Source organism: Corvus kubaryi, unplaced genomic scaffold, assembly GCF_017639235.1.
Source record: "Corvus kubaryi isolate FWS band 111438036 unplaced genomic scaffold, C.kubaryi_AGA036_p1.0 76, whole genome shotgun sequence".
Taxonomy (NCBI): domain Eukaryota; kingdom Metazoa; phylum Chordata; class Aves; order Passeriformes; family Corvidae; genus Corvus; species Corvus kubaryi.
Window position 1 is genome coordinate 11831545 of NW_024582063.1, and position 14495 is coordinate 11846039.

The 14495-nt window shown below is 39.8% G+C and overlaps 1 long non-coding RNA gene across 10 annotated transcripts in view; it reads left to right on the forward strand.

Annotated features, from left to right (window-relative positions):
- The window catches only part of LOC121675824, a 114650-nt gene that overhangs the window by 74224 nt on the left and 25931 nt on the right, over positions 1 to 14495 (forward strand). For 6 of the 10 annotated variants that reach the window (XR_006020233.1, XR_006020235.1, XR_006020230.1 and 3 more), the window contains 3 exons: positions 2928 to 3071; positions 10366 to 10443; positions 11659 to 11760. This is a non-coding gene — a long non-coding RNA (uncharacterized LOC121675824). Of the gene's footprint in view, positions 1 to 2927; positions 3072 to 10365; positions 10460 to 11658; positions 11761 to 14495 lie in introns of all 10 variants that reach the window. The other 4 variants (XR_006020232.1, XR_006020237.1, XR_006020238.1 and 1 more) reach the window with 3 other exon arrangements.

Below are 14495 nucleotides of genomic sequence, written 5' to 3' on the forward strand. Positions count from 1 at the left end.
GGACAGGGACATGCCTCTAGCAGTGACTGCTATGCCCACGGCTGATCCTGAGCACTTCAAGCAGCATTCGTTCAGTTTTGGCCTTGGCAGGTGGCCTGTGGGCCATGAGCCACAACACGGTGCTTGCCTTCACATGGCTTTCTGCATCTTCCTAAAACAAGTCATCTCTGATGCCAGGATGCTGCAACTCTTTTTGCTTTTCCCTCTGGGCTGCTGTGCTTCCAGCTGCTGGCTAAAATAAGGAAGCATTGCCTTCAGATTGGATCTTTTCGCTCCAACTCAGTCCAGATTTGGGAAAGTATCTAGAAGTCATAGGAATAAGAATATCTATAAAGAAGTTGCCTTAACTAAAGATGTGTTTGCCTTGTGTGTTGGGGGTTTTTCCTTGCTTGTTTTTGTTTTGTTTTTTTTTTTCCCATGGTACTGAGTAAATTCTAGTCAGTCCCAGAATGTGCAAGATTTGGACGCAGGACTCGGGTCAGGGTGAACTGGGGCAAAAACTGAGGTTTGGTTCTTCCTGTCACAGGCAACTCAACTATCCTAATCTGGAGACTACTGACAACTGTGTGGGGAATTTTTCGTGTTATTCTCTGTCAAAGAGAGTTTAAAAAGAAAAAGGCATGTCAGCTTTCTAAATAAAATATAAGGTTTTAGGAAAAGAATAATAATTTTCTGCATGAACAGAAGATGCATATTGACTCTAACAGATAAATTTTGCAGTTTAGTGGTGAGCACAGAACAGAGTTTTCAGGGGAAAGGAGGGGCAAGAACACCTGTCTTTCAGTGCCCTAAACTGTAGGTTTCCTCATTTCCAGCAGTTGGGTGGGGGCAGAGAATGAAATTTAAAAAAAAAAAATCTTAAATCTTAATCTGAAATCCTTTAGAGATACAGTGAAGAGCCAGAAAGTATATTAAGAGTAACAGAGTATTGGCATTGAAATGAAAAGTTGAGGAAAGGACAAATATTGATGTCTTATACGTTTTCGAGTTCAGCAGAAATGAATTTTCTACTTGGTTTCAGATATCACACTGGAGTCTGGATTATGTATACTGTAAATATCATGTATAGAGTATAATGTCTCTTTTAGCTATGTACTTAGGCACTGTGTCATCAGCAGCAGAGCATACTTAGAAATATTTTCTGTAACGGCAACTTTGAGATTATACATGACTTCAAATGTGAAATAGTTCAAGACACAATTGCACACCTAAATGGAAAAGCAACTGCAGAAGCAAAATATAATATTTATAATAAATTGTACGCAATTTTACAGGCACAGCTTTTCATTTCTAGTGACCAAGCATATTTCCTCCCATTTACACACACGTTGTACTAGGACAGTGTCTTGTACTTAGTACATCTCTTACATATGAACAAATAAACTAGGCTTTATAGAGAACTGCAAAATCAGTTGTGTCTGGTGAAACTGGTTTAAAGAGAACAACAGTCAGATGCCTTTTATTCTGAAAAAATACACACTGGACAGGTAACCTGATGGACTCAAGTTCTATACTGAGTAGTAAAAAATCTGAAAGTCTGATGAAATGCGAAAAAAATATTTACTTTTTCCTTCTCATTTTCCTTTTTAATGCCTTGAAAATGTTAACTGAAGCTTGGCTAAAAGTTTCTAGTGAGTGTGTGAGGGTAGTCCAGAGGCTGGATCTCCGAAATATGAAGGAAATCCTTTGTATGTGCTTCTATTGGCAGAGGGAAGCTTGTGCACTAGGGAGGCTTCTTGAGTTTTGAATCCATTTTTGTTCAGGTAACATTTTCATTTGCTCTTCTCTCACTGGATTTGGTAAGGACTTGCCTCAGAATGGCCCAGTACAGTTTAATTTTCAAAAATTACTACATTGAGAAAAGCAGTCATTCTCAAGAGCAAACACATAATCTCATACACGAAACACACCTTGGATTTTACTCATTTCTCACTGACATAAGGTGTAATTTAGTTGTCTGAAATGGAGCCATTCATGATGTACGTCAGAAACAGGCCCAGAACAGCTATTTTTAATGCTCACACACACACACAGAGCCGAATGACATTTAATTTTTTCACATTCACTCCACAGTGTTGTTGTATACATCCTCGGTGGCATTATTAAGTGGAGCTTTTCAAACAGATGAAGTATGTTACTTGCTGTGGCTAAACTGTAATGAAAGAAGAGATGGCTGTTTGCCAGTGAATGGTGTGTAGCTTGTAGAAGCGTGTAATTACATAAATCACAAACATATGCAGAAGATGTTTTCTCTTTGCATTTAACTGGTGTTGCCTGGAGCTATAGCTGCTTGCAACTCTATTTAATTACCATAATTATTTTAAATGTGTATATCTAGGCAATCTTTGAGCTTTATGTGAATGTTATTCATACCTTATCTGCAAGAATCTAGAGGGTCCCATTCTTCCCCAAGGGGTTGCACTAACCAGGTTTCTCCAGATTTCAGGCATAGGGTGGCTGTAATGTTTATACCTTTACTTTAAATTACAGGTTTTTAAAAAACCTGAGCCTCTGAAACTAATCAGATCTTGAAATCTCAGTAGACGCTATAATTTCCTGGTAGGAAATTAAGCATTGTACACTGTTTGTGGAAAGAAAGTACCTGGAGAGGTCCTGATTATCTTCTTTTACCTCTTAATTTGCTGACTGTGTAAATGTTGTTTGGCCAAGCAGATTGACAAGTGTCTAGAAAAGATATTGATTGTGTTAAAATGGATACTTCCTACGGGAAATGTAAAAAAAGCCTGACAGACTAGTTGGGATTCTCCAGCTCATTTTGTCGAGCAGTGAAATGAGTTAGTGTAGCATTTTTCTAAATTCTCTTTTGCACTAGTGTAAACCCAATTCAAATAGTTGATGCTAATGGAGTTGCCCCAGAAGCACCACAGTGTAACATGGCCTTTTGGTTCTTCTCTCATTTATGTCAGTCCTGTGTCAACTTCCTGCCATTTGATATTGGTTGAGTTACTCTTGGCTCAGACAAATACAAATGGGAGAAGATGTGAGTCCTGATATATAGGATGACCAGCCAACGTAGACACACCGCAGTCTGCCTTCACTAATGTAAAGTGGTGAGTATAGAATTCCTGCAGCTGAATCCATTGGAAGTGGTAAAACACTCAGGAATAAGAAATCTCATAGCAAAATAACCTCGAAAGGCAGAGCAGTAAGAACCATAAGCAACTGTCACACACAATTGATGAAGAAATACTGTTATGGAATCCTTGCTCACTGAAAGACCAAGAAAGGCAGGTTTTGTGAGAAAAAAATCAGTCCAGCTCCGCATTTATGAAAACACGTGTTCATGGACAAATGAGCTTTGCCTCGTTACAAAAACTAGTTGGTCAAACACCGGAATGTAAAGATAGTGAAGTTGCAAAGGGTTCAAGTTAAACAAGAAATTGCAATTCTTAGGAAATTTAGAAGTCTAGTCCTAGAAATCAGGTAAATATAAATAAATACCCAATGGAGAATCAGGCTGAGCCAACACAGTACTTTTACTTCATTCAGTGTCAGGGAAACACAGTAATCATTTGCACCTTGTCTCTTTTGTCTACCACTGTAGTTAACCTTGCGAGTGATGCCTCCTTAAAGAGCTTTTGTAAGTCAAGAGATTGTTTTTGTTTGGTCATAATGTGACAAGCCAGCTGTAGATCATATGTGCAGTTTTGTGGCATGGTTTAGTCTTTTCTTCCACCACCCAAGAGGCAACATACACAAAGCAGTATTGTCACAGATCAGTTGTTACAATCTCTTGTGGGAAAAAAAAAAAAGGGAAGTCTGGAATGCCAGGGAACAATGCACTTTCCACATCAGAGGCTGGTTTATTTAATAACCACAAATTATTTCAGGTAATTTGGCACGAATTTAATTGTACCCACAAGAATGTCCTCAACAACAACAACAAAAAGAAGTAACAAAAGAACCACCCCTACTACCAACCCTGTCAGGATGAACTAAAGGCAGAGTTTCCATTCATTAAATTATGATTAGCCTTGCTAATACCTTGTCTATCAAATCTCCATTCCGTGCTGCAGACACATGAAAGGGAAACATATATGTGATGTTTTGAAAAGGAAGTTGATGGAAAGTGATGTTTTTCCCATGCATTAGAATGACAGTAAAATCCTTCAGATGATGGTGCACACTAAAACAGTCATTAAAAATGCAGGTTATGAACACTTAAATTAAATTAAATTAAATTAAAGTCCAGCCAAGACATTGTCAGTTGATATCTTTCATTAATCCAAAGAGCAAAATTTACTAACTTTGAAGGGCAATTAATCTGGATTTGTTGGTAGATTTCATTCTGTTCTATTTCATTTCACATATTTCCAAATCTCTGTGTGATTGAAAGACTCTGATGGTTGCATTCACCTACCAACTCTGTAGTATCAGCATCTCTACAGAGAGTGATATATGCCCTGTCACAAGGTTACAAAGCTTTTTACTAAATAGCAGAAGAATGTTAGAATGGGAAATCCCCCTAGTTTTGCCTCTAGGAAGAATAAATCTTGGTCATTTCAAATAGTGAAGCTGAACATAGACATTTGGAAGATTTGTTTTAAAAGCTGATGCTGGAGAACTGGTATGAATTCCATTGAATTCAAGTGTTTTGGATTCTCTCCAGCCTAATGGAGAAATCTCCTTCTTGCCTCCTGAAACGCTTTTACCTGCAGTTGACCAAAGGTAATGCAAGAGGAAGAACAAAGTCCTTTATGAGACAGCCTTTGTACTTCTCCTCTTGAAAGCCATGTTCACTGTGGCTGTTTTCACAGGGAGATTTTACCCTTCTGTGGACAAGAAGAGAGCCTAGAATCTAAGTTTTGATACAAAGTCCCTGTCTAAAAATAAGAAAAGAATTTCATGCAAATTGAGTCAATATGATTATTCCTTAAAATCTGAAAATCATTTTGTTTGTACCTGACCAAGGATTCCTTAAGATAAAACAAAAATATCTGATTTCAAGAGAGAGGGAGACCATGGTCATTGTTCATTATTCTCAGACTACCTACTGCCTGTATTTCCAGCTTTGTTACAGTTGGCTATTTTGGCTCTGGTCGTTGTATTCTCCAAAAAAATATATCTCAATATGTATTTCCTTTATCTTTGAGTGTGCTGCAGGCAATTGAATCTGGGTTTTTTTGGTTTTTTTAAATCCTATTCTTTAAAAATTCTTTTTAAATTCCTTTAATTCTTTTAAATTCTTTTAAAATCTTATTCTTTAAAATCCTACTTTTAAAAATCCGGTTGAAATTCCTGTATCTCTTCAGTCAGGCCTTTCAGTGACCAGCTACATAAATACTGCTACAATTGAACAGAAATTCTCAAATCTCTTAAGTGATAAGAATTTGGTACTATGGACAGTTTCAGCCTGAGTTTTATTTGGTTTGCAAAGGATTTCTTTTTATCGTAACTGAAATGGTTGCATGATTGAGGGAGAGAGAAGAAAAAAATAGATTCTGCATGTTAACAATAATAATTAGATGACAACTGTGAGATGAAACATTACATCAGGAACTACCTAACTTCATTCAAGCCCACCAGTTTGTCATAAAGTTTGCAAAACATTTGATCTCCTGTTAGGAATACATGGTAAATTCCCCGTCTTAAAGTTAGACCCATACAATGAGGGGCCTTAGTACTTGAGATTTGAAGTAAAAGGGGCTGGATATGATTACAAATTGAACTGCACTGCAATCTGTGCCTTTTCAGTCAAGTTTTCCAGTGATGGTTGAGGTTGGCTAACAATTTCTTTCCTGTGCACTGCCCTAAGGATCTGTTCTGTTTCTCCAGGGCATCTTGGCAAGAGACTTGAAGATATTTAAAATCCCTAATTAATGCCAGGGATTTCACTTCACTTTTATTTTTAAAACATGAAAAAAAAAACCTACTGAGCCAAAGTGAAAAACAAGTATTTTCCATTTGCCATTCATTACAGATGTCAGACAGCCATAAATATAGAAATGGTCAGCTGCAGGTGTAACCTAGTTCTGTTGTGTAATGCACACTCTGTTCCTATAGCATTACTAAAAATGGGCTGTCTGGATAATAAATAGCACTACCGTTACACAGTAAAAGGTGCAAATTAATGTGAATGCTGCTGGTGAGTTAGCTATATTAACAAGCCAATCATGTAGTATTAGCAGTTATAACAGGGAACAACATAAACTTTTAAGAGCTTCTGCAAAAGCTTTCAGTCCTTTCAATGTTGGGAATTTAAAATGAATGCTGTCCAGTCACTTTATGTCTTTAAATTTGGGAGGAAAAGTATGTAGGAAGCTTTAAAAGAAAGTCACTGGCATCTCAATCTAAAAATAAAAAAAAATTTAAAAAAAAATTTAGTTCAATCCACATATATCATTATTGTTTCAGATGCTCTTCTGGTAAAGCTCTCTTGCCTTCATCAGAGGTTCTGGCCCATGCATGATAACCTTTGATAGCTAACTGATAAAGAACTGATAACCCCTTACTGATAGCAAAATCTTTTCCACACCAGAGCAAGGGAGTGCTATCTGAAATGGCAGTGAGTAAAGGGAGACAATAAACAAACAAAAGACTAATTGATATCTTCTACTTAGACACAGAGCTATGTCTGACCAACAGCCCATCTGGCCCCAGGTCCCCTTGCTGCTGTTGCATGGTACTTTGGGAAAAATTTAAGACCAGATCATATAACCTATGTTTCTACCCTGGAGTTTCTTTCCAGATTGTGCCAGCAGTTGAGGGAATTTTTAAAATAGATGTATCATTTGCCATTATGGGTAATACCCAGTAGCAGTTCTATCATCTCCAAAAGGTCTGATCCTTCTCTGAATCCAATGTGATGTCTGTAGCATCCAGTATCAGTGAGTACTACAATTTAATTTTGTGCTGTGTGAAATGCAGCATGCTGAGAGTTAGAGCCTTTGCCAGGATGCTTCGTAGGTCCTACTTGTATGTCCTCAAAGACTCGCTGTTTTGTGTAGTCCTAGAATGTCTTCCTCTGTATCCTGCACATCTGGGGAGAAACCGCATACAGTCTGGCCCAAGATGATAAGTAGGACGATGGGAATCTGCCTGATTCATAACATATTTTGTGGGTTGCTTATATTTGAGTCAAATGTGCTAATTCCCCCTTTCTGTCTTTCTCCCATTCTTTTAATTTTATTCTTGGCTGCAGAAAAGTCACTAAAAAAAATGTACCTTGAAAGGCAGCTTGTTATGCTTGGCAATGCTTTATTATGTTGCTGTGCCTCTGTACCATATTTGATCTGAACTTTGTAGTAGTAAGGAGATAAGTAGGAGATAAGTAGATTAAAAAGAAAATCAATTGGAAATATTTCTATTTCATTTACTGGTTGCTAACACACATCAGAGGGTAAAAATTAAAAGACAAGTGCCTATCAACTTAAAAAAGTAAGTCTGCTCTCAAATCTAGTTCTATGAGTTCCTGTGGAATATTTCAAAATGACATTCCTAACCTGCCTGAACAAGAGCATATGGAAGAACTGACAGTCATTTTATTCTGCTCCATACTTCTGAAATTATTTCAGTAAAAATTTTGCATTTCCCAAAGCCACGTGCCTATGAATTTGTACTGCAACTGCATTTTTAATTGCAGTTTATCAGTACTGTGATTGGATGCATGTTGTGGTGAAGAGAAGGAGGAGGGAATTGAATTATTGCTTATTTATAAAGTGATGTTAAATTCTGATCTCAATCCACTTAACGTCAAAGTTGGGAGTTCAGTGGAAGCTGAGTAAACCCTAAGAATGTATTGTTACTGCTTGTGACCAACAAACAAACAGGCAACTTCAAAAACTTCTTGTCTCCAGTCTCTCAGCAGCTTTGAACCACTTTGGTTGGGAGCATTGCTGCCGAAGAACTGTCCACTATTTTCAAGTGTGGGGCCAGAAGACATGGATGCAGGTCAGGAACAGGGACCCAGCAAGGCAGTTCCTCTTTTCCCCCAAGTGCATGTTCACATGGGGTTTGATCCTTACTGTGGAGGAGGCAGTGGTGCCATTTTTCACGACAGGCACAGCACTTGCTAAGGAAGGCACTGTCATGCAGATCAGAATTTGCTGTCTGTGGGTTTAACAGCTGGTTTGGGAAACGGCTGTGATTTTACAAGCCAGCTTCACTAAACCAGACAAAACTGCCCTTGGTGGTCTCTGCTTTGAGTTGCAGTTTAAAGCTATTGGATTTCCATGGCTACATTCAGTAGGCTCCCCCAGTGAAACCCAGGTGAAATGCTCCTACCAGGACGTATCACCTGCGAAAGAAAGGACAGGTTACACAAGGAGGCAGTCTTAGAATTACCCCAGAGGGGCAAGATCCCATATGAACTATGTCTTCTTGAATTATCTTCCTTGATGCCTGAGAGGAAGTGGACATTTGTCAAGAAAGCAGATAGTAAGGAAATTACTTGTTGATTTTGCTGTGCTAATGGTATCCTGAGTTAAAACATTTGACAGTTTCCCATCCCTGCTCAAAACACAAATATTTGTGAAATTTCATTGAAGGGAACAACACAGAGCCAAAACAGCTTTTGTCACTGTGAAAGATGAAGAGAGCATATCAAAGATGCACTAGTGGTTCTATGCCTCCTGCTGTATTCTGGAGTTTGTAGCAGTCACAGAAAACATTTACTGTTCTATTTAGGAAGGAAATCACTCTAAATCATAGCTAAGGTAGTTCATAATTCCTATCAAGTGTACTTAAGACTTATCAGTGTCCTAAACAAACTTCCACTCTAGATACTGTATGCCACAAATGGTGCTTCCAAATTCAGTTTTCAGTTATAACTGAATTGGCAGGAAACAGCCCAGAGAAAACAACATTGTTCTATCTGTATGAATTATAAGGTGTTTTCAGGATACTTTAAGAAATAGCTGCTGACTGGCTCAAAAATAAACACAACTCTTCTTGTTATGTTGGACAGATGGCTTTTGCAAAAAACCTGTGTTAGACAATATCTACATGGCTAGTGAGCTAACCTAGTATTTTTCATTGACATGTCATCTCCACATTCTTCATCTTTCCACTAACTTTTCACTGTCTTTTCTTTTTTTCTTCCCCCCCCCCAGGGAAAGAGCAGGAATTTAACCTGGTTTATCACAGAGAAAAAAATGAAGTTGAGCAAAATATTATTTTCTAAAATACATTACTGAAATGGAAAATAAGAAAGTGGGAAAGACATAGGGCCATTTAAAAAGCCAGAGAGGGGGGAAACAAAGGAAAAGGAGTGATGGAAAGGTAAAATGAAAGGAGAGAGTATGGTGAAAAAGCTGATAGGCAGGTAAAACGAAGTAGCAATAAAGAGAAGATTATGAGAAAAGGTAGTAACAAAGAGAAAGAGATGGAAAAATAATCACAGGCAGAAATGAAAGAGAAAATAAAAGAATATAAAACCAGATAAAGACAGGAGACAGAAGGGGAAATGGGAAAATGTGGGAAGGAAAAAAGAGAATTGTATTTAATTAACACGTGTTGATACCTTTCATCAGAGGGAAGTAGATGCAGGGCAGTCAGGCCAGTTAGGGCTACAGCATGGAGATATAGAGGGGCAATGCCTTTTTCCCTCTCATTTTTAAAACACCCTTCAAGCTTTTTTAGCCTAGGACGAGCATAATGAGGGCCAGAAGAAAATGTTTAAAACATGTAATGTGTGTTTGAAAGTGAAATGCAGATACTAGCAGCAGCCCCTCCTGAGGAGATCCTCATCAAGTGTGGCAGGCACTGACATCCCTAAATCGTTCTGAATTCTAACCTCTGCTTCCTGCACTTGCAGTGTTTACCCTTATTGTGGCATATTTTACAGAAAAAAAGGCCAGCTGGGGTTGTTAGGCTGCTTTGTAGGGCTGCAGAAGGTTGCAAACAATCCTAACACTCGATAGTCTGTCTCTGCTGGGGAGACCCATCTCTGTGGTGACAAGGTGTGTCAGTGTGAACCAAACAGAAAGCTATCAGATGTGGGAAGCCATCATAAAATGGACTCTTTTCCCTCCATTTTTAAGCTCATATTTTCATGTCAGAAGTCTAGCATTGGTGTGGTCAATACTTCAAAGGGTTTTCCGTAGGCAGCTTTAATAAGTAATAATTTAAAATGTGAATTGCAAGCTCTTCAATGACCATGAGCTGGGGAGCAAATTTTGTGCTGAAATATGTTACAGTAAGAGTCTCACTGTGCTCTTGGAGAAGGGCCACCAGGGACAAATCCTGGACAGGTTTTGCTGAGCATGAGTTACCTTTGACTTCCAAGGGGCAATGGCCAGGAGAAGGTTAGTTTTTATAGGTTTAAATGGAAAGATCTGTTTTTATCATCCATCAAGCCTGAGAGTCTTACACTTTTCTTTCTTTTTTTTTTTTTTAATTTTGAAGGCTCAGAGGACTTAGGCTCACTGGTCCCTGCTCCAGGCTACAGCAGCCAGTGGAAGCACCAACACCAGCATTGCAATGGTAAGCCCTTGTAATGGTAGGTGAAGTCTCCTGATCGGCACAGCGGAAATCCATAGGACACTGGAACCTCTTCTTCCTTGGGCCAAGAGGAAGTCGCCATCCACAGCATCTGAAATATTTCTGACATGCAACCCAAATATAATAAAGGTGTGAAGACTAGAAATGGGAAACACCTACCACAGCTCCAACAGCCAAAGCAAACAGAAAAGAGCTGAGTAGTTATGGCTTCAAAAGAGCCTGTTCCTCAATCCTTTCTGTATTTCACTGGCATCCTCACACACCCTGGCCCATGTACATAGAAAACCCCAAATGGGGTTTAAAATTAGGAAAAGAAGAGAAAACCAAAATTCTGAGGGTCAGAGATGACTTCCTGGCCATAGATTCTGTACTACCTTAACATGTTTTGTTTTACTTGTTGCTTTTCTCTATGTTTGTTTGATTTGGGAGGGGGAGTTGTTTTGGTTTTCCTCCTTTCCTATTCTTTTGTCTCAACTTATCCAAAGTACCAAAAAAAACGTCAGGTAATCAATTTTGTTCTACTCTTATTTTATAGAACACTGAGAGAAGCTGTAAATTTTTTTTTTTTTTGCTTCTCAATTTACTGCTAAAAGAGAAAATACACAGAATTAATGTGGGCAATTATGTGATTTTTCCAGCAGTGTCATAATCATCAGGGAGACTATTACTGATGCTTGATTAAATAGCTCAAATTTACAGTGATTCATTATTTTCTGAGAAAATCTAAACAAATGGATTCTATCTTTACTACTCTCTCTATATTTCTATCAGTAACCTCTTTGCTACATTTACATCTTGAAAAAAAAAAGAAAGAAGTTTAAGTTAATCTTGTTACGTTAATCTAGAACAGTAGAAAGATGATGCTTGTGGATTTGTCTACTCTCTTAAGAAATTGAAATGTGATCTGTTTGGCAACCATGTACACACCACCTAAAATCTACCCATGTGCTCTTTGTTGCCAAGAACTGAATGAATGAAGGAGAAAAAAGTGGTCTTTCCCAGAGGCGCTGGCAGTGCAAGCACCACAGACCTCTGCCTTCTCTCCTTACCGGCCCACATCTGCAGATATGTACATGCACATACCCTGCTGCTCGCATCTTTTGTCAGAGCCCCTGCTACAGGACAGCCAGTTTGTCTAAAAATTACTTTTCAAATAATTCGGGTACCTCATTTTTTGCATTATCTATTTAACTCCAGGTTCAAAGGTTGCCGAGGACTGAAGCCTCTGAAGTCATCATGTTTATCTCATGGCATTCATTTAGCGAACAAAAAAGGCACCCAGATTGCATTTTGATGCAGGTTTGGAAATAGGAAGTTTTCTTTAACTTGATTTTAATAGAATCGTGCAGGTTTCCCTAACTTTGAACTCCATGTGGAGCTGTAAAAATCATGCTTTGCTTTAAAAGTTCCCTGGTCTCTCAGCCACAACCCTTTCTGGTGCATACTGGCATCTCAAACCAGCAAGTACTTGAACACTAGGGGGCTGATCCAGTGAAGCATTGCTGTAAATGTTCGATTTCAAGTCTTGTTGAGGACCAGTCCCTGAAAACATAAAGCTAATCACACATTGGACTGCTTTGTTGGATTGAGACCAGGGCACAAGGTCTTGGAGATGGACATGTCCGTGCTGTGCTGACGAACATCCCACCTGGCAGTGAATCTGGCTTCCCTCACAGCTCCATGCTCCACTTGGCTATTTTAGGACAGGTTAGGTACCGGGGCTGGGCAGAGAGGGGTGGTTTATTATGTGAAAAAAGGTCAGAAGTTTGCCTGCTTTGCTCAAACCAGCCAAATCTGGTTTTAATCTATGAAAACACACCAAAACACCCTCTTGGAGAAAAAGGTATGTTGTGTTTTCCTGACCACTGTTTTCCCTGGTGGCAAGTTTCTCATTCAAAATTATATCCACAGCTTTGTTTATGGGACTTTGCAGAAGGATTTGTATGGGTTAGAGAGGGGAGGGAATACTCCCATGTGCAGAAACACAGAACCCATTAAAGCACGTGGGGCTCTGTTGATTCCCCTCCCCAGCTGCTACTAAGTTTATTTGCAGGCTGCAGCCTGGAAAAGGGGCCGTGGCCCATCTGCAGCACATATGTGGGAATTAATTTCCAGCATAGCCACAGGAGTGTGGGTCCAGCAGACCCTCCCCTAACCTCCTCTCAGATCCCCCTCCACGCTGACTTAATTGGAGCCAGAGCAGCCACCGAGCGCTGCAGCGTCACGGGGCAGGAGGGTCAGGGGCTCGGCTTTGCCGCTGGCTCTCCAAGGACCCCCGGCATTCCCTCCCTCCTGCCATAACCGTGGGGTTAAACAGCGCCGTGAGCCTGTGGGCCCCTAAAAGGGCGAGTGTCACCCCCGGAGCAAACCTGGCAGCATGCCGGGCACTGGGGCAGGAGATCAAAGAGGGCAAGGCTGCGCTGCTGCACTCATCTCCTGGGGCTGAGCCTTTTCCCTCTCCGGCAGCAGAGCTGACACTCGCTGCTCCATGGCAGCACATCGGGGGATGTTGTGGGCGAGAATCTTGGGAGGAAATATCAAAGCCCCGTGTTGAAACTCAGGCTGGGAAAGGAGATGGGATTGCATAAATTAGCTTTCGCTCCCATATTGTCTTCTGCACAGGAGGAACAAGTTCGTTTCTTTTTATGCTTTAGGCCTGCCTGGTAGATGTTGGGAAGGGTTGTCTTGGAGTGGGAAGTGAGAAGATATCATCTCTTTTAAACTTTTGTTAAAGGGAAAGGGACAAGTGTAAGAAAGTAGGAAAAAGGAGAGGTAACTGGAACTGCAATCAAAAGCATTTGTGAAGGGGTTCATCCTGAGAAGAAAAGACCTCAGGCTTTGGGGGCTCTTTACTCATTTGCAGCTGTAGGAATAAGCATTAAAAGAAGCAGTAATTCTGTAGCTTAAGAGAATAACTAAACTAATGAAGGACACTTAGTCCTTCTTCAGTAGTATTAGTACAAAATGACTGTATAGGAAGTATGTGCAGGGCAAATGTCAGCAAGCAACCTAGCTCTACCCTCAAATGTTTTTTAGGCATTTTAGAAGTTTTATAAATATCCACTTCCATGTATATCTATCTGTTTTTCAGCTGAGTATCTGGCCCCCAGGGCCATCTCTGCCCAAAAGGTGAAGTTACATTTAAACTAAGCAGTGACCTCTGAATGAAAAATAACAAAATCACATGCTGAAGAAAAGGTGTGACGGTCACACTTTGACTTTAAGCTTCAGGTTTGTTTTGTTAACACTAACTTTCCTAGGGTCTCCTATTTTTCTTTTTCTTTTTTTTAATAAGTGAGTTTTCTTTTTTCTTTTCATAACAATTAATTTTCTCTCAGAAATTTTAACCAATAATTTCTTTTGATAAAATTCAAAGTATCTAGAGGCCATAAATTTGGCAAAAGTATTTTGCTTTCCTTAAATGTATGCATGGATACTGAGGTCCTGTTCATGGCTGTGGGAAGTGCTGCTGTGGCTCCACATACCACAGCATTTTCGTGGGAGGGGTAAGCCCCTCTCCCACTGCTGTCTCAGCATGTTGGTATTCTAAAGAGAACTCCACAGACACCCATTTAAAACTCCCAGATGTGGAAAATGGGATGTGGTAGCTGCTGGGGACATCAGTTGCTGTTTCAGGCTGCTGCAGAGTGGAGCTGGGCTTTCCAGGTTGCCAGAAGGGCTTGCTGGGAGCTCCCCTCCCTCCTTCTCTCCTGCCTCCAGCTTGGTGGTTTCCTTACAACCCTCAGCTCCTCCTCGGTTCTTCCTCACCAGTTTTCCTTACCACCTTAAAAGAAAAGCACTAAGTATTTATTTAGGACTTGTATTTTTCCGAAATAGATGAAAGGGGAATGGTTTACCTTGGAGTCTGGGAGTTTTGCCTGTAAATAACCATCTGTAATACCTGTCCCTTAGCTGTAACAAACCAAGGTCTAGTCCTCTGGTCTTCAGAGAGAAAACCCTTATTCACTCTGCTGTTAGCCACCACCTGATTTATTTCTTTTCCATGGCTGTTAGTATTGAATCAAAGTTTGTTT